The 23,942-nt window shown below is 41.1% G+C and overlaps 2 protein-coding genes across 32 annotated transcripts in view; both read left to right on the top strand.

Moving 5' to 3' along the window:
- Nucleotides 1-23,942, top strand: part of FGGY (FGGY carbohydrate kinase domain containing) — a 486,889-nt gene that overhangs the window by 302,281 nt on the left and 160,666 nt on the right. The window lies entirely within an intron of this gene.
- HOOK1 (hook microtubule tethering protein 1) overlaps nt 6,109-23,942 on the top strand; it is a 301,302-nt gene continuing 283,468 nt past the window's right edge. The window contains exon 1 of the mRNA XM_077988418.1: nt 6,109-6,118. The gene's annotated coding sequence lies outside the window, so the exon portion shown is untranslated. The remainder of the gene's footprint in view (nt 6,119-23,942) is intronic.

Below are 23,942 nucleotides of genomic sequence, written 5' to 3'. Positions count from 1 at the left end.
GACTGTGGAATTCTTATTTTCTCATGGAAAGCAGGATGGAGTATAACAGTGAGAGATCCGTTTGTAGTTCTGTGCAGACAAACGCAGAAACCAGAGCGCAGACACACCAGGACGCAACAGGAAACCACAAAGGCCTGAGATCTTTCAGTATAAATAGGAAGTCAGAGTTTACTTCCGAACCCACAGTGCCAAGCTGAAGTGCAGTGTTTAATCCAGCTGTCTACCCAGCCCTTCCTTGAGCCTGGGCACAGATGAAAGATGATGCCACCTGGGTAAAAACATTCAAAAATGTTTGTTCTGATCAGGTCTTGGAGCGAGCTTCTTTTGTTTGTGCTAGTGAATAATTTGGGACACAGGTGCAGTTTGAATTTGAAAGCATTAATTGGTCTCCTTGGTTTTCCCTGCCATGATATTTGAAACCATGTCTTCCTCCACAAAGTAATCTTAATCCATATACATTCAAAAAGCACTTGTCATTGACAGCCGTCTTTCATATACCCCATCTGTGGACCTCTGGGTCCAGGTGCAGAGTAGTGGAACATTGGTGATGCTTAATATGTACTCTGTGTTCATTGCATTGACATCTGTAATCTCATTTGATTACTACTATTACCCTGGGAAATGATTACTAGGATACGATCATCACCATTTTGAAATAAGGAAAATGTAGTCTGGTGGAAACACATGGATGTTAAAGTCAGACAGATCTGTGTTCATGTCCAAAATACTTAAGCTTTCTTACCAGACTGCTTTATTTTATACAGCCAGTTGTTTAGAGCATTCACTCTGTGCCAGGCACTGGAGAGAAAATGGTGAGCAGTAGACCTAGACTGTACAGTCTAGTGGAGGAGATGACTACTCAGCAAACAATTACAAAAATGCATAATTACAGACCTTGATAAGTGCTTTGCTTTCATACCCTGCTAGGGGAAGTATAAATTGGGCAGTCACTTTGGAAAACAGTGAGGCATTGTCTGATAAATTTGACTGTGCACATGCCCTGTACTCTACCAATTCCATTCCTAGGTAGGAAGCTGGAGAAACAATTGTACTTGTGTACCAGTAAGTGCCCAGAGACAAGTACAAAAGTATTCATAGCATTATTTTTTTATAATATAAAAAATAAATTTGAATCCACTCAAATTTCATCAATAATAGCATGAATAACTAAGTTATATTATATTCATGCAGTGGTAGACATACTTAAAATATAGAAACTACAGCTACATATAACAACATAGATGAATCAAACAATTTTAAGTGAAAGAAACAAGACATGAAAGAGATACATACAGAATTATTAATCATAGAAAATTCAAAAAGAAGCAAAAAAGACAATATCTTTAAAAAATGCCTACAAAAGCACTAAGCTTAGAAGGACAAGCAAGGGAATAATTACCACAAATATCAGGACACTGGTGAGTTAGATGGCTTGGAATTGCAGGTTGTAGAGGTAGAAAGATGTTTTCAGGAAGGGCCTGAGGTAACTAGCATTTGCTTCTGAAGGAGGATACATGAGTACTTACCAGTTTTTTAAATGTTCACATAAGTTTTATATATTCCTCTATATGTATTATATGTAAGTACTATAAAGCAGAGACGCAATCAGAACATAGAGCCAAGTGCCATATAATTTGGGTGGTCTGGAAGGCAAGACAATGATGTTTGAGCTGAGAGATTTTGATTAGGTAACTAAGCAGAAAGCCTGATGGGGAAAGAGCAGGGTTGTGCATGGCAGTGGTCAAGAGAAAAAATGGTTCAGGAAGAGAGTACAGAAGAATAAGCAAAAGGAAATCGGCAGCTTTGGTGTGGGGCAAGAGAGAAGAATGGTACAAGTAAAGGCTGGAGAAGCAAAAAGGGGCAGGACACGCTGGGCTTGTAAGCCTTCTGAGGGATTTTAGTCTTTTATGTAAGAGAAACTGAAAGGTTTTAAGCACAGTGGATAACATAATTGAATTACAAAGGATGGAAATAATTCCAGTTTGGAGAACAAATTGGCAAGAGACCTGAGTGGATACTAGGAAACCAGAAGAAGACTGGGAGTCTGCGTGAGAGATGATATCATGCTAACTTGTCTCAGATTATGGTGGGGGAGATGAGACGTCGATATATTGGAAAGATGTTTAGAAGATAAAATCAGCAGCACTTCTTTGGTGTGAAAACTGTGGAGGCTGCAGGGCAAACACAATAGAGGCTTATTAGGTATCTCACCCAAACTTCTAAGATGAGCTGCTCCCCAGTGAGTAGAGATATCTGGGGAGAGAACAGTAGTCTTTCAGGCACTCCTTGGACAGATTGGATTCACTGGAGAGAAACGTTTTTGATTTGCACTGTCAGCTTTTTTTTTAGGTTGTTTTAAATATTTCACCCTTGTCTCTTATGAAAGGTCTTCTCAAGAAGTAGCCATGTGGACACAATATTGCTTTGGTAGTAATTCTGCCAAAAATGTCTGACTTGAATCTAATCATGAGGAAATATCAGAAACCCAAATTGAGGAAGATTCTGTAAAATAACTTGCCTCTAGTCTTCAAAAATGCCAAGGTCATGAAAGAAAAACTACAGGAAGATTAGAGGAGACTGAAGAGACATGATATCTGAAGGACATGTGTGATGCTGAATTGGATCCAAGACTGGAGAAACTTTTTTTTTAAACTTTTATTGTAAAGGACATTTAGTGGATAATAGATGACATTCTAATAAGATCAGTAGATTAGATAATAGAATTGTATCAGTGTATGCTTCCTGATAATTGTATTATGGGTATATGAGAGAATATCCTTATTATTATAAAATACATACTGAATTATTTAATATTTTGGAGTAAAAGGGCATTATATCTGCCACTTTCAAATAGTTCAGAAAAAGAAACTACATACATATACACATGTGTGTATGTGTATATATATATATATGAACATATATATGAACAATATGTTTATGCAAAACATTGGGATAATCTAAGTGAAGATTATACAATAATTCTTTGTTCTATTTTTACGACTATTTTGTAAGTGTTAAATCATTTTTAATAAAAAGTTTTAAAAATGTTTTTAAAAAGAAGGAAATAATCATGTGAAGGCCATGCTTATGTTTGGCATAACCATGAGTTAATATGCCACTCATTGTGCCCCATATAAAATCCCACTTGAGAATTTATTTTAGAATTTACCATTTGGAAAAGTGTTGTTTAATCTGAAATGATGTATTTTCATCTTTTCAGTAGTAACAACTATATAATGGATTACATTTTTCTTCCGGCCCTGGAAGCCAGGAAGCTCAGAGTTAAAAATTTAACACTCAAGCTAAACTGTTGAGCCTTCTACTACTTAGCATATTTCCATTCTTCTTTTTGTTGTAATTATCTTGCATTACTGTTTCTAGTCACTCTGTACTATATTATCTGTGTATGTTTGTGGGAGTGTTAGATAAAATATCTCAAACTCTTTGTATTAGTTTCCTATGGCTGCTGCTATAGCAAGTTGCCATATACTTGGTGGCTTAAAACAACACACATATATTTTGTTACGGTTCTAGAGACTAGAAGTTCAAAATCAGTTTCACTAAGCCAAGATCAAGTGTCAGCAGGGTGGTACTCCCTCTGGGGGTTCCAGGGGAAAACCTGTTCCTTGCTTCTCCCAGCATCTGGTGGCTGCTGGCATTCCTTGGTTTGTGGCCACATCATTCCAGCCTTGCCTTGTGTGGTCTCATTGCCTTCTCCTCATCTGTGGTCACATCTACCTCTGCCTGTCTCTTACTAGAACAGTTATGATTGCATTTAGACCAACTCAGATAATCCAGGATTGTCTCCTCATGTCATGATCCTTAATCACATTTGTGACTTTTGTGAGTCCTTTTTTTCTTTTCTTTTTTGTTTTTTGCCATATGAGTAACATTCATAGGTTCCAGGGATTTGAACATGGTTATCTTTTCAGGAACCATTATTCAGCCTACCATACCCTTTATGGAAAGAAGTGACATTTAAATGTGTTTTTTATGGTACATAAAAGCAAAGTCTTAATTTATTTGGAAAACGTAAAGTACTTCTGCACTCTGTGTGTAGTGAAGAAGCAAAGATAAAAGAAATCAATTTTCTGTTTAGTGATTTTTAGTTGCTTTTATGAATTACATTGAATTTTATATTATATTTCTTATTTGGTTATTTCTGGAATAGAGAAATATATATTTTTTTAGAAAGTAAATTATTTGTTAATATGAATGAATAATACCTGTGAGATTTCCAATGAAAAGAAGTAAAGTTTTACATGTCAAATTTGCTTCCAAATGCTAATTATACTAAAATTGGTGCTAATTATGTTTAGTATAGCTTCCTGAGAAAAAGAGTTATCTTTTATGGTTTTTAAAAACTGTGTTTTTTGTTTTTTTTTTTTTTTTGAGACGGAATCTTGCTCTGTCACCCAGGCTGAAGTGCAGTGGCGCGATCTCTGCTCACTGCCAGCTCCGCCCCCTGGGTTCACGCCATTCTTCTGCCTCAGCCTCCCGAGTAGCTGGTGCCTGCCACTATGCCTGGCTAATTTTTTTGTATTTTTGGTAGACATGGGGTTTCACCATGTTAGCCAGGATGCTGTCGATCTGCTGACCTTGTGATCCACCCATCTTGGCCTTCCAAAGTGCTGGGATTAAAGGTGTGAGCCACCGCACCTGGGCTAAAAACTGTATGTTAATTTATTTTTATCATTTATTTCTTACTGACAAATGCTAATTGTATATATTTGTGGGGTTCAGTGTGAGTTTTGATATATGCATATATTGTAAAATGATTAAATCAACCTAATTGACATATTCATTACCTAACATACTTTTTTGTGGTGAGAACATTTAAAATCTGCTCTCTTAGTAATTTTCAAATATGCAATACAGTTTTATTAACTATAGCCACCATGCTGTACAATAGATCTTCAGAACTTATTCCTCCTGTCTAACTCAAGCTTAGTACAATTTGGCCAACATCTCTGCATTACCCCTTGGCAACGCCACGGCAACCCCACCCTGATAACCAATGTTCTACTCTCTACGTCTATGAGTTCAACTTTATTAAGCTTTACATATAAGTGAAATCATGCAGTATTGATCCCTCTGTGCCGGTTTATTTTACTTAGCATAATGTTCTCCAGGTTCATCTGTGTCACTGCAAATGACAGAATTTCCTTCTGTTTTAAAGACTGATTAGTATTTCATTCTGAATCTATGGCACATTTTCTTGATCTGTTGATGGACATTTAGGTTGATTTCATATCTTGGCAATTGTGAATAATGGTGCAGTGAGCATAAGAGTACAGACATCTCGTCAACATATTGATTGCATTTCCTTTAGATATACCTAGAAGTAGAATTGCCTGATCACATGGTAATTTGTCATTTTTTTTGAGGAACCTCTATACTGTTTTACGTAATGCCTGTACTAGTTTACATTCCCACAGATTTTTTAAAAGTTAATCTTATACCCACTAACCATGCTAAACTCTCTTATTGTTTTAAAATGTGCATGAATTATATATGCTTTACATGCATTATAAATGTTACAGTAATTTTCAAATACAGCACTAAGTATTTTCATATGGTTTGGATGGTCAGTGAAGGCTTCTGTAAGGAAGTGATATCTGTGATATTTTGGTTAGGAAAAAAGTGATCCAAACATAGAGGACAGTATGAGCTATATATACAAGATCATCATATCATCTGCAAATTTTGCTTCTCCCGTTCTTTTGCTGTTAATTTTTGTCTAACTGTGTTTGCAAGGGCCTCTGGTATTATGTTGAACAGTTGTGGTGATAAAAAGCATTCTCACATGCACACATATGTTTATTGCAGCACTGTTTACAATAGCAAAGACTTGGAACTAACCCAAATGCCCATCAATGATAGACTGGATAAAGAAAATGTGGCACATACATACCATGGAATACTATGCAGCCATAAAAAAGAATGATTTCATGTCCTGTGCAGGGACATGGATGAATCTGGAAGCCATCATTCTCAGCAAACTAACACAGGGACAGAAAAACAAACACTGCATGTTCTCACTCATAAGCAGGAGTTGAACAATGAGAACACATGGACATGGGGAGGGGAACATCACACACTGGGGCCAGTCAGGGGGTGGAGGGCAACGGGAGGGAGAGCATTAGGACAAATACCTAATGCATGCGGGGCTTAGAGCCTAGATGACGGGTTGGTAGGTCCAACGAACCACCATTGGACATGTATACCTATGTAACAAACCTGCACATTCTGCACATGTATCCCAGAACTTAAAGTAAAATAATAAGTAAATAAGCATTCTCATCTTATGTCTAATCTTAGAGGTAATGTATGTAAATTTTTTCCAGTGAGAATGATATTTGCTTGCTAGAGATTATCTACACACAGACACACACACACAGACACACAGACACACACACACACACACACACACACACACACACACACAATTTCCTTATGAAACTGAGTAAATGATCTTCCAAAGCATTCAGGGCAAATAGTCAGCAGTCCGTGTTTTAATAACCCTAAGAATTTATTTGATAGTCCCATTTTATGGCCACTGAGCTCTGTCACTATACTGTCAACTTCTCTAGGGCAGGAACTATTCATTCACCATTGTATCCTCACTGTGAACTTCTCTAGGACAGGAGACTGTTCACTCACCTTTGGATACTCAGTATCTAGTACAATGCCTGTGACTTAGGCATTCAGTATCCATTCAATGAATGAATGGATGGATGGACGATAATATCTGTTTCATTCTCAAAGCTAGCAAATTCTTTTTTAGCATGAGCCAAAAATATCACTACTTTCATTTTCTTTATTCAATCAGCTGAGCTCATTTTGCTGCCATCCTTACCCCCTCCCATCACCTGGCACAGTCAGTAGTCATTAGACATATGAAGGAATAAATGAATGAGTCAATCACAGAGCATTCTGCTTCCAGTTAATAGACTTTGCCCCTAAAGATTCTGAACTTTATTTGAACTGAAGCCAGGTGGTTAAAGATGATTTAATCAGGACAAAAATAAAATACTACTCTCTTTAATGGAATAATTGCTTATTGCATTTTCTTCTTAAAGTTGGCCATTCATCTCCTTAAAGTTGGCCACTGTCTTTCAATTTATATATGTTGTCTATGAAGTATTGAAAGTGATTATTCTGAAGTAAGCCAAAATTATTCACAAAGAATTGTCTTAGAGTGTGACTAGAGGGTTCAGAATTCCAGTATTTCTTGGAGAGAGGGGTTGGGTATAGTGGTAAACCTAAAGTTTACCTGCAAAAAAAAAAAAAAAAAGTGTTGAATGCCTGAGTAAGGCAAATCCAAATAAGGAAGTATTTGGATTTATTGGTGAATAAAGGAGAGAGGTTGGTTATCAAAAAAAAAAAAAAAAGGCAGTTAAGTAGGAATATATTAGTAGTTTTAAATGCTTTATGATGGCTCTAATCATATATGTACTTCCTATTTCAAAAGATACTTCATTTCATAAGTTAGAGTAACACCCAATATTAGAATTTCAGTGTCCAGAAATTGATTACCTTTTCCTGACTTGGAACTCTCGGCTCAAAAGACTTTGATGACTCTTTGTTGCCTGGAGAGTAAAAATTTATTTAGCCCTAGCCAGCTCTGTCCACCTCCTCTCCTACCATGTACGCTCTCTGTTTCAGCCACGTGTAACAGAATCTTGCCATAGGGCTCTTCCTATCTTGGAGGTTTCGAACAGGCCCCAGAACCCAGACCACCTATGCAGAGCTTGTTAAAATGTTATAAAACTTGTGCTAAATGTCACCCTGAGGATATAAAAGAGGTGGAAGAAGTCAGAGGTCAAGACTAAGGAAAGAGGCTGAGGTTGATGATTGTATCTGAGAGAACAGAGCAAAAAGTGAAGACAAGGAAAAGGTGTGTGGGTCCAGCACAAGGGAGCCAGCTGGGGATATCTTAAAAGTGATCCCATCCATAAGGTTCAACTAGAGGAGCAGAATGACCCCAGAGCAGGAGTTGATCACCTGAAGGCCAGGACTGAAATGGAGTTGTAGGCAGACCACTGGAGGGAGAGAGAGATAGCCAGCTTTAGACAGGCACCACGCCCTGAGGACATATTGAAGCCAGATAACAACCCATATCCATCAAGTGAGACCTTCCCCAGGCACCTTGACCCCTGTGTGGAGGAACCCTAAAACACCCAACTGTCCAGCAGGAAAAAGTAGAGGGAGGAGAGAGAGAAGCTAGCAAGCCCCTTCCTTGAGGTGTGTATACGCTAAGCCTGAAATATACTATAGCTGCAGAAGGAAGAATTTTCAATTAGCCAAAATGGGAGTTTTAATTATTACAATGGAGTGTACATGTTTAGTGCTAGAAACTGGCCTGAGGAGTCTTACAATTGAAGAGTGTAGGAATACAGTGGATCCCCCTGAAATTTCATCCCAGGAATGAGGAAGAACAGTTCATGGAACAAATTTACCAGGGAGAAGAGAATAAAGCTGTTTTTTCCTGCTCACCCATAACTGTACTACAGATCCTTCAATAAACCAGAACACACACAAGGCTGGGGTTGTTCTCTCGTCCCTCTCCTACATTGGCAAATCTGTCTCTACATAATCATATAAGACTACAGCTTGCTTTAATAGCTCCCATCTTAAGAATGGGAGGCGGAGAGTGAGGGAGGAGAAAAACCTTGACTCTATATTTCACCCTCCTGTTCCCCCATTTATTGTCTTTGCCACAGAGCTTCTCAAGTGCTGTATAATCTCATTCTTCCCCTCCCACTCTCTCTTTAGCCCAATCAGACATTTGTACAAACTTCTCCATGAAAATAACCCTTGACCATTTGTTTCGAGCTCCCGTGACCACTGTCTGTCTCAAATCCAATAGTCCTCATTGAAATCATTCTGTTGGCAGCATTGGGCACAGCTGAGCCCTCCCTCCTCAAAACCCTTTACTTGCATGTAGTTGACTCTTTGGTCTCATTGTCTAATTGCTTTCCATCACCAGTTTCTAAATTTTGGAATGCCTTAAGCCTCTGCCCAAGACCTCTTCTCTGCCTATCTCCCCTTGCTTCTTCAGTGACCTCATTAAGACTCATAGCTTTAAGACACCATGTATAGAGTATGACCTCCAGACATGTATCTCCAGCCTGACCCTGATATCCTGACTAAAATATTTTATCACCTACTCAGCATTTCTTCTTGGCTTTCTAATAGATACCTAAAATTTAACGTGTCGAAAGCCTAATTCCTCTCAGCCCCCATGAAATCTCCTCCTCCCACTGTCTTTCCTAGAAAATGAAAGAACAATTCTATTCGTATACTTGCCCATGTCAAAACACCTTGAAAACATCCTTAGCCTCTCTCTTTTTCTCGTATTCTGCTCCAGTAAATGCTGTCGGTTCTACTGATGGAATCCACCACTGCCCACCACCTAGTTCAAGCAATGGTTCTCCCTCTCCTGGTTTATTGACAGTCTACGGACTGTCTCCCTGTTTCCACCACTGGGCCCTGGATTCTGTTCTCACAGCAACCAGGGTAGCCACTTGAAAACTCGCCTCAGATTATGTCATTCCTCTGCTCAAAACCTTTCAATAATTTTGTGTTTCACTGAGAATTAAAGCCAGTGTCCTTAAAAATAAAAGATCTGGTCCTCTTACTTTTCAGCTCTTATCTTCTGTCCCCTTTCTCAATGTTGACAGCACTGCAGCTGCCCTGATTCTTTGCTGTTCATGTAAGATAGCAAGCATACCCTGCCACAGGGCCTTTGTACTTGCTCTTATCTCTCCACCTGCATCACTCTTAACTGCATGCCTCACTCACTCACTCCCTTCCAGTCTCTGTTGTAATGTAACCTCGTCATTAAGATCTATCCAGACCACCCTGTATTAAAATAACCACACTTGCCTTCACTCACTGCTTGACCTCTCCATCTTTCCTTATTTTTCTACACACCATTATCATCCTACGCTCCACTGGACTGTAAGTTCCATGAAGACAAGACTTTGGTTTTTCACCGTTGAATCTCCAGCCCCTTGAAAGTGCCTTGCATGTAGTAGACTCTCGAATGGAGGGTGCTTCCTGACTTGCTTCAGCCTTTCCACATGCTGTTCTTTCTGGCATGAGAGCTTCCCTTTACCCCCTCCTCGTGACACCCCGGCCCCAGGTGAGCCTCTTAGAATCCTGTGCATCCTCTCAGACTCCAGTTTCATCCAACCTCCTCTGTGACACCGCCTGAGTCAGATTTCATTCCTCTTTCCCCAGAACGCAAAGTTTTTGGTGTTATTTTGCTTTAATCAAGTTTCTCCCCTTAACCACTACACTGTGGGCCTTTCAGACTCTTGTTCTTTCTTGATGTTAAGGTTTTAGAGATGACAAATTCAGCAACCGCAGGTCCTTCTCATGTTGTAGAATTGTAAAGGAGCTGTTTTTTAACTGCATGCAACTGTATGAATCCTAAACCTAGAATTTTCAATCCCTCCATCCTACCGCAGGTTATTTTCATGTCTCCTTCTTTTTCTCCTACTTCCTCTTCATCACACAAAAAAAGTCCCAATCACATATTATATGTTACTCATTTTCTTCAAACATCTTTCACTTAATATTTTAGGGAAAAGCCCATCTCTTCTATTGAGTGACCTTTCCTATGACTATAGAAAGTAGACAGTTTTTCTGTCCCTTGGCCTGTTTAGCAGTTGAAATGCACCTGACCGTTTGCATTGCAAAGCTAAATGGTGGTGGCCAGTAAGGAGTTTGATAAACTTCTCATGTAATGTATACATTGGGGAAATGACATTGACTGTTGAGCGCATGAAGTCATTTTCTCTCTTCCCTGAAATGCCTTGGGGGAGAAGACCAATCAGTCTCCTTAGTGCTGCACCTCCGCAGTGAGATCTGCATTAGGTTTTTGGCCAAGAGGACAGTAATATTTTATAACAAAACTTGGAAAAGTTAAAAATTTACGGATGGACAAATGCTTTTTCTAATTTTTTATCTTTTTATTCCTTCCTATTTTTATTCCCTGAGACCATTTGCATGAGGGGAAATTTAATCAGGATCCCTAGTTGAGAACATTTCTATTGGAGAAAATGGAACCTGGATATCAAATTATCTCACAACTTCTTCTGAGTGACACACACTGAATTTTATCTTAAATAGATTGTTTATAAGCTATTGGTCACCAGCTTAAATAACACCTTTTCATTATAACATTGCTTCTTTTGCTGCATTCATAACATTTTATTTGCTAAAAATGTATTAACTGTGTGTCTCTCCCATCAGTTCTTGAGCTTTGGAGGGCTGTGGCTTATTCATCTCTCCATACCCAAAGACTAGCATGTAATAGACATTTTACAGTAAACAGTCTACCCTGTCCAATTAAAAGTCAGTGGACATTTGTTGAATAACTGCTATGTGCCAGGTATTTTGAAATATTTGGTGTTATTGAATCCTTATAGTGATCCTAAAATGCATTGTTATCCCTTAGTTATACATGAGAGAAAGTGCATAAGTGATTTACTCAGCTAGTAAGTAGCAGACCTGCCTTTGAATGCAGCCTACCTAAAGCAAAAGTTTGTGTCCTTTCTCCTTCATTAGCACTTAAGTGATCTTTCAGGGACCGATATATTATGCTTAGCTATCAACTCTATAATAACATGAAAAATATTTGTTTAGCTGTGATCATCTATTTGATAAATTGTCAGAGTAATAGACCCAAAAACAACTTTAAAGATCATTCAGCCTGTAATCCCAAGGTGGAAAGATCACTTGAGGCCAGGAGTTTGAGACCAGCCTATGCAACATAGTGAGACCCTTCTCTCTTAAAAAAAAAAAAAAAAAAAAAAGCTGGATTGGTGGTGGTGGGTACCTGTAGTCCCAGCTACTCAGGAGACTAAGGCAGGAGGATCACTTGAACCCAAGAATTTGAGGCTGCAGTGAGCCATGATCATGCCCACTGCACTTCAACCAGAGAACAGAGCAAGACCTTGTCTCAAAAAACAAACAAACAAAAAAAAAAAACCCCACAAGTCATCCAATTCGGTATTCTAATTTCAGATGCAAAAATTGAGTCCCAGAAGGGAAAAGGTCTTGGCCATTACTTCTTCTACCAGTTGGAATCATGTTATTCTTCTCCTTTTCCATTGTCCTTACGGTAATTACTTTTAAATCCTTAGCAAGTCTGATTATTCCCTGCACAGTATGGCCTGTGACGACCTCTCCAGCCTCACGTTGCACTATTACCCCTCACAGTTTCTGTCCTTCATCTGTGGCACAGAGCACTCTCTATTCTCTGCTTCCTGTCCCTCTGCCTATAGCACCCTTCCCTCTACTCCTTCTCCTAAGTCCTACTTACCCTTCACATTTAGCTCAGGCATCTAAGATCCTCTTGCTGCAAGCTTTCATACTAGATTAGACAGTGTATCTATGTGCGTCCATGGTACGTACCTCTGTCATGGTGCATATCCTTCTGTGTTTGTTGTTAGTTACCTGGCTCATGTCTTCCTTGCTGTGAATTATTTGAGGGCAGATATTGTGGAGCATTCATTTCTATATCACCAGGGCCTCATACAGCTCCTCACACAAAATCAGCTTTCAGGAAATTTTGAAAGAAATAATCACTCACCTGGATTCAGGTCTGAAGTGAGGCAAACATTAGAGATGTGACAGTGTTGAATACTCACCTTTTTTGATATTTTGAAGGCTCTCCCATGCTTGAGGATCCAAAGGAGTTTACCATTTTGTAATGCCACAGATATGTACTGGTGTCTGTAATGCTCAGGTCCTGTCCTTGAGCTTCACCAGGAACATCTGTAGGAAGATCTGGCGTAGGCTCTGTGGAGAGCCTCCTCACCCCATGCTGATGATCTCATAGTATCTGGTCACTGCCACTAAGGAAAAATAAATGCCTGCAGGTCCTTTTATACTATGATGTAACTAACTACAGGAAGTATCCCTATGCAACATCTTTCTTCTTACCTGAATCAAAGCTTCAGTGAATGAAGTTCTCTTTGGCACATCATCCTACAAGAAACTGGTAGGATAATGGCATTGGGGAACTGTCAGGGTGATTCTGACTTCTCTGAAATGATGTACATTCCTTGTCAATATTATGTCAATGGAAAACTTGCTAGCCTTAGAAATAAAAATACAGGTCTTATTTTTGACATTGACACTTTCAATCTAGGTAAACTTGAATAATTCATTTGATATGTCTGAGGCTTCATTTCTTCATCTAAGAACATGCAGATCTTTTCTACTTTATGGAGGTATCTTGAGGATTGGTTGAACTGGTGAGCATGAAAGCTCTCTAGAAAACCTTGATTATTTGGAGACATTTTAGGAAATGGACTGGGCATGGAGGAAGCTTAATGGGGAGCCCACTTGAGGGATATTTCCTCAATGGGAGAACACGTTTGCCCTTCACAACATGCACACACCCTTCCAGGATATTGGTGCCAGGCTAGTGCCCTGATCTGAGTCCACCTCCAGACGGTCACCCTCACCAAGATACCCCGAGCCAGGAGAGCCAGTGGAACATGTCTAAGCCAAAGATGTCAAAGAGAGTAAGGAGTGGAAGGCCCAAATTCAAATGCAGACCCTCAACATGAGACCTGTTATGAATGAGAGAGAGATGATGGTGCGGGGCGGAAGCAGGTCTGGTGCGGCTGACAGCTGCCCCCTGTCACTCGGAAGTGTCCACGGCTCACCACTTACGTGTTGGCTTTTGTTCCTGGGCTGCTCAGGTGGTTTAAAAGACCAGGTGAAATGAGCAGGGTTGGGCAATTCAAAGCCTGGAAAAAAGGTGGTAGAGAGGGGGATTTGGGGAAGAGTAGATGGACAGAACGAGGTGAGGCAGTGAAGGACTTCTTGGAGAAATGCATTTGAGGCAAAGCCTCTTTTCCTCTGTGTAGAACTGCTGATTGGGTAAAATAGAAGAAAACACACATACTGACACACCCTGGAGCCGATCTGGAGCCCAGTAGCTCCAGAGGGCTAGGGAAGGCCCAGCTCTGTGTGGGACATTTATGTGGCCTGTAACCACAAGAACCATCAGCAGCAGAACAGACAAGGAGCATTTGCTGAGTGAATCAAAACAAACAGAAATGAACCACTGTGCAAGTTCAGCTGGGTTATCCTGAATGCATGCTTGAAAGGGTCCACAGTGGGTTTGTGGACATCTAGTTACAAGGCAACCAACATATAAATGGGAATCATCTTCCCATTGCCCTCAAGAAAAACAGAATTCTATTTATGCATGTCATGAAGGGTTCTTCAGGATCTGACAACTACCTGCCCTTCCACTCAGAGGTCTGGCATTTTATTTTCACATCTGCTCCGTGGCTGCCTGTCTTTGGGCAAGTTACATAACCCCGCTAATTCTCAGTTGCCTCATCTTTAAAATGGGGATAAAGATACCTATCTCACAGGCTTGTGATAATTATAAAATGAGAGAGTGCAAATAAAACCACTGTCTTTTGATCACACATATGTCAATCCAACATTTGTGAGTTTTAAAAATTCTTACTGTATAGTTTACCTTCCAGCCAAACCATGCCTTCTTCAAGCTGATGTTATCCTAAGAACTTATACCTTTATTGAGGTGCTTATCAGAATATGTTGCCATTCTTGCATTAACTGTCAGACATCCCAACTGCATGGAAAAGAAGGACAAGGACAGTATCTTTTTATCTCTCTTTTTCATAGGATCTGACCCATAGAAGGTGCTCAGCTAAATGTTTGCCGAAGGGTCATGTGAATTGTCTCTGTTCTGGAGAATCTTGATTCCCAAGAGCCCCAGATACTTCCTGGCCTCTACTTTCCTATCCCATATTAGGCACCTACTCTGTGTCAGAAACTAAGCCAGGGGCTCTGCACAAAAGGCTGTAGTTCATAGCTCTGCAACCCTGGAGGGCAGGTATTGTGTAAACTCCTGACAACAATTAACACAAATCCCTCAAATGTAAACATCTGATGTCTCTTTACCATCAACCCACTAGGGACACAAATAAAGAACCCAGCAACCCTCATGGTCTGGCATGGAAAACTAAGACCTGGATTTCTTCCACCCCGACCTACTGCATTTGTAGCCATCCCCTCCCCTCTACCAGCACCTTTGTTGTTTGTATCTTACCAGGATTAACCATACTAGTCTGGACTCTGAACTCAGAAACATGTAGATTAAACATTTCCTAGCTTAAAAAAATAGAGTACAGAAAGTTAAATAATTAGCTCTCACATGTTGATTATTTACTATGTGAAGGCAGTATGTAGGGTTTGTCTAACATTGCCTCTAATTTTCCCAAATGTCCTGAAAGGTGAATATCCTTGTCTGTCTTTTACACGTGAAGAAGCCACGATTCAAGAGGGCCTCAAACTTGCTGCACAAATCTCTGATTCCTGACCTGGGTATGCCCCAACCCTGCTTCTTCCTGGCACCAGGCACCCAAGGAATCAGTTTCACCAGCCCCCACGCCTCAGCAATCAGCACTAGGCATGAAGGGCTGCTTCCTCCTACCAAGGCTGAGTGCTCAGTCACACCGTACGAGAGCAAGCCAATGAAATGGAAAAATAGCTCCTACTCCTGAGTCTGACATCTGTCCTGCAGGTGAGAGCCAAATTCTCAAATTGCCAGGCCAATGGCAAATAAGCCCACACCATGCACAGAGGGTATCAACACACAGAGAGTTCTGCCGGAATTCACACATCCTGGAAGCCAGGCTGACCCTGGTAGCCAGTTTCATTTTATCTTGTCTCTGATTGCCACAGGATGAGTGGAGAGAGAGAAGGAAAGTGCACAGATCTCCAGAAATGGGGTTTGGGTTCATTCTTGAGAATACCCATGGGCAGCATCCTGACACTTGGGCCCCTCTCTGGAAACACACAACAAAAGCTAAAATGTCTGGAAAGGGGAAGGGCTGGTTCCACTGATGCCCCTACGTTCATTAACTTTCCTGTTTCCCAAGTAGCTGAGAGGCAGCTGGGTATAAAAGGAATGGGCTTTGGAGTCAGACCCAGATCAAATACCCATTCTGCTGCTTGGTACCTGTAGGACAATGAGCAAGGCTTTGACCTTCTGTGAGCCACAGTTTATTTGTAAATTAAAGGAAATGGTAGATTATCATGAAGATTATAGATAAGAATATGAAACAAACAGCACGTAGTAGCTGCTTGGCAAATGTTAGTTGCCTTCCCTCCCTTTTCCCCCACTGCATTCATTTGTAATGCCTTTTTTATAAAAAAATGATAATAAGAGCAATAATAATTGGCACAGGTTGCTTTATGAGCTAAATATGTTACAGATCAATAATATATAATGTCTGGCCGGGCGCGGTGGCTCATGCCTGTAATCCCAGTACTTTAGGAGGCCGAGGCGGGCAAATCACAAGGTCAGGAGTTCGAGACTAGCCTGGCCAATATGGCGAAACCCCCATCTCTACTAAAAATACAAAAAATTAGCCAGGCTTGGTGGTGAGCACATGTAGTCGCAGCTGCTCGAGAGACTGAGGCAGAAGAATCCTTTGAGTCCAGAAGGCGGATGTTTCAGTGAGCCCAGATCGCGCCATTGCACTCCAGCCTGGGTGATAGAGCGAGACTCTGTCTCCAAAAAAAAATACACAATCTCTATTTGAGCCACTCTTACAGGACTGACTCTACCCTACATCATGTCATATATTTCACAGACAGTTGCTTTCCTTCCTTTTTTTCTTCTAAGGAAGTCCAGATGGGCCCCAGACACATGTTCATACCCTAGATAGCCTATTCCAAGGGTTAAAATCAGGCCTGCTTCATATCGGAGGCATTTTGTTATGATCTGTTCATAACAAAAGCTGCCTCCTGGCTGTTGCCCACAGCTGAATACTGTTACTCTGAAGCCATCATTTCATTTGTTTCTGATTGTTCTGCAGTGTTTACATACCTTACATATTAGCGTGATCTTTTATAGAGCACAGGCAGAGGTTAAGCCCTCTGGGATCCACTTTCCCTCCGAGGGCTCTTTCTTCTTTTCTAGTGTCCCTCGCCTCTATGTTACAAACCATTTCTGTTTTATAGAAATTCATTTAAATAGAAAAACAATTTTTAAGTGTTTTCTTTTTTTCTTTAACATGAGGCTCACTTAACATTTTTAGAGAATGTTGAATATGGAGAAGAGGGAAAAGATACCACTGAAATGTGTGATTTTTTTTTTCTTTTTTCCTGACATAGGAAAATCCCATTACCTCTCTTGAATTTACCAAGGGACATACTCCATTCAGGGCACAGAAGGATCTGGGCTGCCTCCAGACCTAATGTGGAAGAAGGTGCTATCTGCCTGCTATTTCCTTGCTTCTCCTTATTTCAATCTTTTTTTTTTCTCCAAAAAAAAAAAAAAAATGTGTCTTAGGAAGGATATGGACTTGTGAGTCAGATTTGGGTCTAAGTCTTGGTTCTGCCCTATGTGTAAGCCCAGGAAGGAACTTGAGTTGATTTTCTGAAGCTCAGTTTCCTTTTCCATCAAACCTGGGAGTGACTCAGGCTTGCCTAGTATCTTAGCTGGAAGAATGTGTGTGAAAGTGGCCCATCTTTCACAGATAGGTCACCCTGCTGATTGCAGTGGCTCCCAGGCACCCAGGCCTGGGAAGGATTCACAGGCCTAGTCCAGACCTGGCAAGAAAGAGGCTGTGAGCAGTTCTGCCTGCCACAGATGTGCTGGCACATGTGCCGCCGTGTGCTGTCCCAGGTAACATGTCAGGTGGCTAGGGAATGTAGGCTTTCAGACCCTGTCTCTTCAGTTCTCTTCTGCTGACTTTCTCCCATCCAGCCATCACACTTTCTTAATCCTCTCGTCAGTCCCGTTTGTTATAGAGAGGGTGGAAGGATTAAATTCCTTCACCCTCATCACTTCCACTGATATTTGATAAACACCTCTCAGTTCATAATACTTTTGCAATCAAGCAGGGGAGCTACCCAGGTGTCTATGGAGAGTTTTTGAATTCTTTTTGCCTATTCAGTGTAGTCTTCTCCTCTTCTATCCCACCAAAAATGGAGAAAGTGTTTTGAAGGTCAGGATTCTTCAGGTCTAGACTGGTATGGATGTATCCTGAATTCCTCTGAGCTAAGCCTGAGAAGCAAGAGTGGGTTCTATTGGGGAATACTTCCAAAAGGCAACGATTGATGCTTATGCACAGAAATTCTGACTTTTAGTAAAAGATGCTTGGATATAAATCAAGCAAGGCTGTCCTTGCCTTTATACAATATGCGGTAAATAGGGTAAACCCTCAATTTTACTTATGCCCACCGACAGATCTTACAAGTAGAAATCAACCCATCTGAGTGATTGTGTTGATTCTTTCTCCCTCTTGTCTAGAGCCAGTATAACCTCTGAACCCAGCTTCAGAATTCTAGTGAAGATAGTGTCAAGTCTTTAAAAAAAAATTAAACCCCCACATGAGCTCCAATCCATAAATAAGAAACTCACCCTGGCTTGTATGGAGGTGATGATATTAACACAGGCTACATTTCTCTAGGTCACTGAATGTACCCGGCACTGCACCAAGGCCAGTAATAGACTCTGCCACATTTAATCTTTACGGATCTGTACGAGAGGTCTTATTTGTCCCAGTTTTCAGATGAACACCCCAAAGACCAAGGTCACACAGCAGAGACTCTCGGCTGGAGACTGCCTGCCCTCAGGCATCCTTTTAACAGAACTCTGAAGTCTGCAGGAGGGAGCTATTTTTCCTACCAGCCAGTTTAGAATCAAACAAAGAGCATTGGTTTTGCCTTATTAGAGAACTAATTCATAATTAGTACTATGCCCACTCCTGGAGGATTTGACAGAAATAGAAGATATGGTTCTGACTCAAGATCCACCTCACTACGTGATGTCAGAGCGACAGAGCTAAGACTGCAGTTGATGAGTGTTGTGCAGACGGAGCACGCTACCTCCTCGTTAGCTCTCTCCCCTGCACCCACTCTGCCCCACCTGTTCCTCCTCCCTTGCATGATCCATAGAATAGACTAATATGTGTTTACCCACTACAGATTGTTTGGACTGTGAAAAATGCATGATATAATTTTATATCTTTGAAGGCACACAGCTCTCAGAGCCTTCAAAGCTGAAAACCAGTCTGGTCTCACTGGAGCCAGTTAGACATTTGTATACAGAAGGCCAAGTGTAGCTTCTTGTCTACAGGAGAGACAAAATGTGGATGAACTTTTGGAAGGCTTCCAAGTTTTTTGGCTATTCTATCTCTCTTGCAAAGCAATCTGGGTACATTAACTATAAATGAATGAGAAACATATGGATAAAATTTTATCTGTGATCACATATGAGTTTCAAGAATGATAAAGGATAAGGAATTCAGGATTTAAGGAGTCCAAAATACTTTGCAAGTAATTCAGGACATTGCAGGCAACATTTGACTGCCTCCCTCTATCCAAATTTGAGGAGTGTTTGGTAGGGTGACAGACCAGCTCAGTGCCCTCCCCGCCCACTCAAACTGCTAAGCCTCAGGAGGTATCTGTGGATAGGTTTTGTGCATATCTTGTTTTGCTGAGACTGAAATAAAGAGATTGGGTTTCTAGGAAGGGCAAACTCCAAGACTCTTAACCGTTTTGAAACCCCCAAATAGAGGAGAGGAAAATTTGGTAAGCCCGATCTTTATTAACCATGTCTTGCTTACAGATAATATTAGATGTGTTTTATATCCTATTATTGCCCTTAATGTTAGTGTCATTGTCCTGTTAATGATAATGGTAGCCATGTCCTGCATATGTGTAGTGATGTAATTTACAAACAAGTACACATGACCTGTTAGTACACATTACAGATGTATTTATAGAGATGTACACTTACAACACATGCAGAGTATGTTACGACAAGCTACAATACAGGAATTACAGAGTTAAGTGAAGATGCAGCGGGAGTACCTAACTCAGCATTGTGGTAGAAGTCAGGGTTTATAGAAGGCTTTTCAGAGGAGATAACATTGAGTTCAGTGTTACACATGCTCTTTTGTTTGTTTGTTTGTTTGTTTATTTGTTTGTTTGTTTGTTTTTGAGACAGCGTCTCACCCTGTCGCCCAGGCTAGAGTGCAGTGGCACGATCTTGGCTTACTGCAACCTTTGCCTCCTGGGTTCAAGCGATTTTCCTGCCTCAGCCTCCCAAGTAGTTGGTGTTATAGGCACGTGCCACCACTCCAAGCTAATTTTTGTATTTTTAGTAGAGCCAGGGTTTCACCATGTTGGCCGGGCTGGTCTTGAAACTCCTGTCCTCCAGTGAGCTGCCGGCCTCAGCCTCCCAAAGTGCTGGGTTATGCATGTTCTTAAAAGAATATGTATAAGTGGCTGGGTGCAGTGGCTCTTGCCTGTAATCCCAGCACTTTGGGAGGCCGAGGCGGGCAGATCACTTGGGATCAGGAGTTCAAGAGCACCCCGGCCAACACTGGTGAAACCCCATCTCTACTAAAAATATAAAAATTAGCTGGGCGTGGTGGCAGGTGCCTGTAATCCCGGCTACTCAGGAGGCTGAGGCAGGAGAATCGTTTGAACCCAGGAGGCAGAGGTTGCAGTGAGCTGAGATCATGCCACTTCACTCCAGCTGGGAAATAGAGCAAGGCTCAATATATATATATATAATAACAAAAACAAAAAGAATATATATAAATTAGCCAGGGGATGGCGAGAGGGAGTGCCCTCTAATCAGAGAGAGGAGAATTTATGAACGCTAAGAGTTGAGAAAGAAAACGGCACATGGGGAATTTCAGGTTGTTCACTTAGTCTGGGGCCTCACTTGTGACGGGCTTGGTGCAATAAAAAGTGATGGGGGCAGAGGACTGGGAAATGATAACATAAGGGATTTCATGAGACAAAAAGGTGAAAGCTAAATCAGACAGTCGCATGTGTCGTGACAAGCTTCTCAAGGACTTTAGTAAGGGAAATGATAGAATTAGATTTGTGTGTTAGAAAGATCATTGTGGTGGAGGTATGAAAGATTCTCTGAGTGAGGCTTAAGAGAGTACAGGGTGGAGGACACTATTTGAGTCAGGGAAACGAGTTTAATCCAGTTTCATCACCCTCGTAATAACCCAAGCAAGAAATGATGAAGGGCTGGACTAACGTGGTGGCAATAGTTGGAAACAGGAAGACTTGTGTTTGAAAAATATTTGACAGAGCACCGTGACCTATTGTGGGGCAGATGAGAGTGATGAATGATCAGGAAGTCAAGAATGGTATCCTGAGACAGAGACACATCTGACGTGTCAAAAATATAATGTGCCATCCTTCATCCCAGAGCTACAGAACAAGGCATGTGGATTAGCCATCCAGGTCAAGGGTCCCATGTGGAGCTCACGAGCAAGGCCTAAGTGTGGGGTAAAAATTATCATTGCACAAGTAGGACTGGATGAGCTGACCCTAAGAGATGTAGGGAATGAGATGAACATAGGGGAGAATCCAGGAGGGAAGAGAAAGAAGAGCCTACCAAAGAGATGAAGCTAAAAATGAGTAGAGGCTGGACCTGCACCCAGCTCTTTGGATACCAGACTTTTCCACTGTCCCAAAAAGGAGTAGAATTTAGCCATCTGTGGCTTAACATGCCTTGAGAGCATACTGTGTCCTAGGATCTTTATATACATTACCCCATCTAGGACTTAGACACAGCTCTGTGATCAATGAGATGATCCCCATCAACAGATAAGGAAACTGAGTCTCAGGTCAGCAAATGACCTAACCAGAATTACCCAAGTTTGTCTGACTGCCAAGTCTGTGCTCATGTTACTAAACCATGTGTCTGCCTTTAAGATAAGATATGACTCCTCACTATTTCATGGGAGAGGCAGACATTAACAGCTATTTACAATTCAGTCTGAGAAATGCAGAAATAAAGGTGAGTGCTGAGAGCCCCCATTCATAAACAAAATTCTCTATGCTTTTTTTTTTTTTCTTTTGGTACCGTGTGGTGATCTAGGAGTTGGCTGGATTGTGTACAAATGGTTTTTCTCTAGTAAGACGATAGCACAGTCCATTTGGAGGGAGAGATGAGCCACCACGGAAATACCCAGTCCCACACATGCCTGTGGCTCCCCTCTAAAATTCCCAACCTGGCCGGAGGCACTCAAAACAAAACCTCCTGTTCCCTCCCAGGATGACTGGCGCCTGGTGCCTGCCTCTTGCCCCTGCCAGAGGCTTAGGCCAGCCTCAGGGTGATGGCGTTGCAGGCAGGCAGAACAAACGGAGCTGGAGCAGCTCCCCGCTCTGAGCCCAGTCATCTCTCCCAGAAGAGGTGTGAGCAGGCTTCTGGGCTTTGTCACCACAGGGAAACTCGGCTGACGGGCACATTGCCTTAGATGAAACTAAGCCAATGGCATGCACTCATTGAGCCAACTTGGGCATCGCCACAAAGAGAGGCAGGAGCACATGGAAAGAGGCTTCTAATCCCAGCTCCATCATTTCTGATGTTTATGATCCTGGGCAATTTGCTTACCCTCTTCATCCCTGTGTCTCCAGCTATAATATGGACTGACGGTGTTTGACTCTATAGACTGTCAGGGTAACTCTAAGTCTGAATGCAAATGTACACCTACAAGTCACTTGATACCTGGGTTATGTCCCAGCCCATACTGAATTCCAAGTCCCCCTAGATTGTAAACTTCAGGAGGACAGAGACTACATCACTTACTTACTGGCTGTGATGTCTGTCTTTCTACATCTTTTCATGTTTAAAACAGTAGTTTGAACTCAGTGTGTATCCAATAAATATTTACTGAATACTTAATCAGCTAATGTAAGATGTTTTACACAGTAGCCATTAAATACAACTCATGAAGTTGACAGAAAAACCCACAATAATCTTGGCCACAGGTTATGGAGCACAGCAAGTACTAAGGGTACTACCAACAGAACAAAGTGAGGACTTCAAGAAGCCCCAGGATTTAGCCCAAGACAATCCCATGAAGCCCAGGCCATATGAGGGCAGAGTCTATGTTGAAATAGCTAGCTAAAGAGTTCTGATTGACCAGCTGGGCTGGAATGACTCAACTTCATGAAATCTTAGAAAACCCCAAAGACGAAAGAGATATTAAACATTTCTAGTTTAATCCATTGATTTTATAGCTGAGGAGAGCTAGTTATAGAGAGGGAAATAAGTTGGTGGTTCATAATTTGAATCCTGAAAGCCTTCCTCTTCTATTTACTAGCTATTTGACCTCCTGCAGCTTCTATTTCCTCATCTGTGAAGTAAGTATAATAGGACCTCTCTCATTGGGTTGTCATGAGTATTAAATGTGATAATATAGGTGAAGAGCCTAGAAGAGTCTGTAGCATATGATAAATGCAAATAACTCTTAGCAATGACTATTTTATTATTTCTATATGATTTATTATTATAATTATTAACTGATTTAAAGGCTCTTTTCAATGGTTTTTTTTCCCAACCATAATTGTTTTAAAATTGGATTTTTGAGAATCAGTAGGATCTGTGGATGCAAAACTATACCCATCCTTCAAACCACGTGATCTTTTATTTAAAGTAAAATGCAGAACTTTATATGGAGCTCCCTGAAATCAAAATGTGTGCACAGCTTCGTGACTCTTAGCCTTGTCTACATAGCTGTTTCTGCCTGGGCTGCCCTTCCTCTCTGCCCAAGCAAGTATGTCCTCCTCGTTCAAGGCCTTGCTTCAAGGTGGCCACCTCTGTGAAATGCTCACTCTTTTCCCAGGCAGTGAGTTATTCCTTCCTTTGGGCTCGTACTGCACTCCTCTGTTACCTTTTTATAGCGCTTGCCATGTTTTGTTGTTATTTTTTTATTTCTACCTCGCTGCCCTGTCGGATTAGGAACTCCTTGAAGAAAGGAACCATGCCACTTTATTATTAGTAGTAGTAGTAGTAGTAATAGTAGTAGTAATATTTTGCCTTATTTTTATAGCCTTATTGAGCTCAGTGTCTGACATACAGTATGCAACCAAATGTTTCTATTTGT

Source organism: Macaca mulatta, chromosome 1, assembly GCF_049350105.2.
Source record: "Macaca mulatta isolate MMU2019108-1 chromosome 1, T2T-MMU8v2.0, whole genome shotgun sequence".
In the NCBI taxonomy this organism is placed as follows: Eukaryota; Metazoa; Chordata; class Mammalia; order Primates; family Cercopithecidae; genus Macaca; species Macaca mulatta.
Note: the sequence above shows the minus strand (reverse complement) of the source record. Positions and strands in the feature narration are given on the sequence as shown.